This window comes from Urocitellus parryii, chromosome 1 (genome assembly GCF_045843805.1).
Source record: "Urocitellus parryii isolate mUroPar1 chromosome 1, mUroPar1.hap1, whole genome shotgun sequence".
Lineage (NCBI taxonomy): Eukaryota > Metazoa > Chordata > Mammalia > Rodentia > Sciuridae > Urocitellus > Urocitellus parryii.
The window spans coordinates 162,978,329-162,983,380 of NC_135531.1; the positions used below are offsets into that span (position 1 = coordinate 162,978,329).

The 5,052-nt window shown below is 57.3% G+C and overlaps 1 long non-coding RNA gene across 3 annotated transcripts; it reads right to left on the reverse strand.

The window, feature by feature from the left end:
• Positions 1–512: 512 nt before the first annotated feature.
• LOC113201194 (uncharacterized) lies at positions 513–4,635 on the reverse strand. 3 transcript variants are annotated; one of them, XR_003303125.2, is made up of 4 exons: positions 4,491–4,635; positions 4,074–4,186; positions 3,015–3,157; positions 513–2,550 (listed from the first exon to the last, which is right to left on the reverse strand). It is a non-coding gene; the product is annotated as an uncharacterized LOC113201194 (long non-coding RNA). The 3 variants fall into 3 exon arrangements; XR_003303124.2 differs by having other exon boundaries at positions 513–3,157; XR_003303126.2 differs by lacking the exon at positions 4,491–4,635 and adding an exon at positions 4,393–4,477 and having other exon boundaries at positions 513–3,157.
• Positions 4,636–5,052: the final 417 nt, after the last annotated feature.

The following is a 5,052-nucleotide window of genomic DNA, read 5'->3' on the forward strand; positions in this document are numbered from 1 at the left end:
CACAAAAAAAAAAAAAGGAAAATAGAGCCGGATTCTGTGCCTGGGACCCGAGCACCTGCCCTAGCAGCTCCCAGGGGACACAGTGCCACTGGCTCCTGGGTGGGGGCCGTGTCCCCATCTCAGCCAAGACTCCTCGGTCCCATTGGCAGAACTGAGTATATCACGAGAAGCCGAGGGGTCTTCCCCTGGACAGGGAGGCCAACAGCCACCTCTAATCCACTTCTGGAACAGAAGTGCTGACGTGGGAATGTCAGCACACGTAAACCAGATACCCGTGGGACCTGCCGGGGTCTGAGGCTTCTCCCTGCCACAAACAGCAGCAGAGATGGCGCTTAGAGTCCAGCCCTTCTACCTACTAGCTGATGGTCCTGGGAAGGTCACTCCACCTCTCTGAGACTTAGTTTCTGTACAAAATGAGGGTCAAACCTACCACCCAGTGTCATTAAGAGAAAATGAGAAAACACAGGAAGAGTGTGCACATCTGAGCCGTATCCATGCAATAAGTGGAGCTGTTCATTTACTCAGCAAATTTAATGAGCACTTACTAGTTCTCCAGTCTGTTCTACACACCAGGCATAAAGGGGAAAGACTGATACGGGGGTCAAAAGATGTCCACGTCCTAACCCCAGAACTTGTGGGTACACGATTTCACGTGGCAAAGCGGGTTGAGCACATGGGGTTAAAGTCAAGGCCTTGTGGCCACCCTGTATTATCCAGTGGGTCCTGTCTAATTCACACAGAGACACAAACAGATGTGCTTTCCTGAGTGTGGCCCGAGAGATCCCAGGGCTTTGAAGACAGGAGGCTCCACGAGTGAAGAAATGCAGGCGCCTGTGCCTCTGGCTGCTGAAGAGGCAGGAACACCGGCCCTCCCTGCAGCTTCCAGAAGGATCAACCCTGCGGAATCCCTGGTTGTGGTCCAGACACGCCCGAGCCAGTCGTCCAACAGGATGATATACAGGTGATTCTGCGTTGTTCAAGTCACCGTGTCAGGGCTAGGGTGCCGGAGCGCCCAACGCAGGGGCCTTGTGTTTCTGACAAGTCCTTGTGGGCTCCTCAGCTGAACTTGGGACCAGAGGAGAGGGCTCTTGGATGGGCAGGCGAGAAGCCCCCAGGCTCCCAGATCTCAGTGCTCAGCTGGAGAGGTGCAGTAACAGAGGGAAGGGAACAGGGGAGGAAGGGAGGGGAGCACGGGGACTGGGAGCCACCCAGGCAGTCCTCCCTGAAGGTGGAGCTCACAGCCTCGATAGCGAGCAAGGGCAGGCGGGGACACTCCAAAACAGTGTGATAGAGCTCTTGGTGGGGCCGGAGCAGCGGATGCTCCCGCAGGACGGGCCAGCTCATGTCAGAAATAGGTTCAAGGCCCCCCCCAGGACACAGGAACCTGGCCCTCGGTTGTCAGGTGCCATAGGAAGACCCGCAGGCCTCCCGCCGGGCACCATGGGACTACTGCAGGCTGCGGGCTAGCAGCAGAGGTCTGCTCAGGGGCTGGAGGCAAGAGGACGGAACGCAAGGTGTTGGTGCCTCTCCTGGTTTGCGGAGGGCCACCTTCTCCCTATGGTGTCTGTGTCCTGACTCCTCCTCTTGTGGGACCCCAGCCTTGACTGGGCAGTAGCATTCTGAGGCTCTGGGGCGGGGACTTGCATGCATGAATTTGGGGAGGAGGGGACACAACTGAGCCCATAACTGTGTGTGCACGTGCAGGTGTGCATGTGTGGCTGGGGATCAAGCCCAGGGCCCTGTGCATACCCTGCGTGCGGGGCAGGAGACCACCACTGACTGGCACCCAGCGCACCTTTCCCTTCTCCCTCCCAGGGAATGGCTCCACCTCACCAGCTGGTAAAGGCCAGGCCTCGGGGTCCTCTCTGCCTCCTTCACCCACCCCTGACCCTGACCCCATCCATGCCATCTTCAGTACACATCTGGATCCGACCCTCACCACCCCACGGTGACCTGCCACTCCTCCCCCTTTTCTACAGCCAGCCCGTCCATCCAGCCCTGGCCTCCACCCACTGACGCTGTCTACACAGCAGCGGGGATCGTTTTAGCACCCAAGTCTCTCCACTGCTCAGAGCCCCCAGATAGCCTCCTCTGTCCCACTGAGTCACTATCCTCATCTCACCCGCCTATCAAGTCCCCAGCGGCCTGGCTCCGGGGACGGAATTGGGTCCCCCACCACCTAGTTCCTATGTCAAAGCCCCAGGCCCGACATGACTGCAGTGGGGGACAGGGCCCTGAAGGGGGCAGTTCAGGTTCGATGAGGTCACAAGGTGCAACTCTGATCCAACTGGACCAGTGTCCTTCCAAGAGAGTGACCCTGGGCTCATTAGCACTGTGTGTGCACACTGTGCTCTGTGCACACGTAGGCGTGTGTCTATACAGCATCAATCAAGAAACAATAAATGAACAGAAGGAAGACATAGACTAGAGGGGGAGGGGCGGGGGAGGGGCGGGGGAGGGAAGAGAGGAGGGAAGAGGGAAGGAAGGAGGAAGCCCGGGGACTGAACAAGATCATTCTCCATGACTGCGCGATTATGTCAATGTGAACGTCTGTGTAAAATGCACAGTAAGAACATTTTTTACTCTAGACATAAAGAAAGAAAGAAAACTCTAGAATGATAGAGCTGGAAGGTCTTCAGGATTCTACCCAGTCAGCAAGAAGCGTGCCCTCCACCTCTCTCCCATAGCCCGCCCTTCAGACATCACTAATAGATCGCAGAACTTCCTCCCACCAAACTTCTGAGTCCTCCTTAACATTGTGCTCCGGCCACTCCAATGAAATGACTTGTCATCCCCAAATCTAGCCCAGCCAATCGCAGGTTGGACTGAGAGTCTGAAGCTCAGAAAGGAGCGTTTCTTTATCCCCAGAGGCTGAGCCAGCCAGAGGCCCAGCCAGGCCACAGGAAGACACTTGGCCTATGTTCTCATGGCCAGATACTAAACGACAAGGGAGTTTGCGGATTCTCTTTAACATGAAATCACACGGAGAGTCGTCCTTAGTAAGTGATCTTTACCTCTGACGACATCAGAAGATTTTGGTCACTTCAGGCAAAAGTGAACTCCTGCTGAAGCTGGCCGCAGGGGTCAGACCAGCTCCAGCTGCCAGCAAGACACCAGATGGGACCAGGCACAGTCGAGGGGCCACGATGTCCCTGCCCTGCAAGGTGGAGGAGACCAAGAGAGCTCCACAAAACAGAAGAGGGCTGTGCGCTGAAACCCCAGAGCCCGCTGTCTATTCCTGGCTCCAGCCGGGCACCCAGGAAACCACCTGTGACTCCGCTCAACCCACCCGGCTCTACGTGGGCGACTGACTGTCCTCCTGACTGGTGGAGCTGGAGGGAGGTCCCATCCCCGACAACACTGACGTGGATGGGCCAGGTAGGCCCAAGAGGAACCTGGGCTTGCAGGGCAGTGCAGCCACGGGCCCACCTGCGAGGCCATGCATGTCACTGCAGACTTCACAGGCCGTGAGGTCTGGGACGGGCTGAGGCACTTCGCCTGCTTCTCACAGGCCAGGAAGAGCCCAGCTGACCGGAGCTCCTCCACAGGTCTCCCAGATGGCCCCTGTCATGTTGCTCTACACACCCCCCACCTCACCCCCTGGCTGCAGAGTAGATAACATGGTCAGCAGAGCAGTAGTGCCGAGGGCGCAACATGCTCGTACCAAGCACCATCCTCTGTGCTGGAGAGGCCAGCCTCACCCTCAGGCCCGCCCCAGAGGGAAGACCTATCATCTCCATCTCACAGAAACCACAGCCAGAGGGGCTCCATTATGAGCCCCAATTCTATGCTCATGACAACCTTGCTGTCGGCAGGAGGAAGGGAGGTGGGGGGAGATGGGTGCCCTACTCCCCCTGAAGACGAAGCTGTTCAGATGACCACCTTGGCTACAAGGCTGGGTGGTGGGCTGAGTCTCCCAGGCCTGCTATGAACGGCTCTCCCAGCCCTTCTGCTGTGATTGACGTCACATTCCAGGCTTGCCGTGACAGGACTGCGCCAGCATAGCCGATGCCCGGCTGTTCACCTCCACCAGGCACCCCCCTGCCTCCCACAGGCTGGGTTAAGAGCCTCACCCATGGCTCCCGCAGGTCCTCAGGATTTCTCCTAGTTTAGCTCTCAGGTATCTTGTTATAAGATCTTCCCAGGCCCCAGCAGGCATACAGACATGAGGTTCTTGGCCCACACTCTGTTTTAGAAAAAAAGAGAAGGAAACAGAAAAGAATACACAACCTTCCAAATATATGGCATCTCCTTGAAACCCACTGGGCACAGCAATACTGGACAATTACCAGGGCATCGTGACCGTCAGTGGAGCCTGCATTGCCCCCAGTGCCTGGACCGTGCACACGTCACTCCCTCCCACAGTCTCCACCACTCCCTAGTGCCTCACACCTGCCCGCCTGGCCCCTGCAGGCAGTAGCAACATGGGCATCGGCAATGAACAGTGGGCTCCTTCAAGGTCAGGTGAGCTTGCTCCGGGTGGACCTTACCCGGGACACACAGTAGGGGCTGGAAAGCGCTTGCTGAACTCCTCAGAGTTAAACGGCTTTGCTGCACGATTTACAACACACCCACACCCTTCCCTGCCTCACCCCAGAGAAATCTATATTTAATTGCATTTGCAAAGCCGGAGCCTCCAAGCAACTTCACACAGGAGATCTTTTCTAAATGTCAGCAACGCTGCGCTTGGCCCTGCATGCACGGGCTATTAATAGCCCTCAGCCTCTGGTGGTTTCCTGGGCAGCTGCGCCTACCCTGCGGCAGAGAGGCACTCCAAGTGAGACCCCCGCCCCTCCCGGCGGTCCCCTCGTCCTTCCTCACTTCCCCTTCTCCGTCCAGCTCGCCTGCCGTCTCCTCTGTTGGAGGGCTATTTATTTATTTATTTATTTTGCTAGCACTAATCAGAGTGGTGGGGAGGGAAACAAGAGCCCTCGCCCGCCCGCCCGCCCGCCCGCCCGTGGGAAAGTGCTTTGCCAGGGTCCCCAGGGAGAATTCCATGTGTTCTGCAGCTCCAGAGGTCACGGTCACCTTGGTCTGGAGGTGGCCTATTTA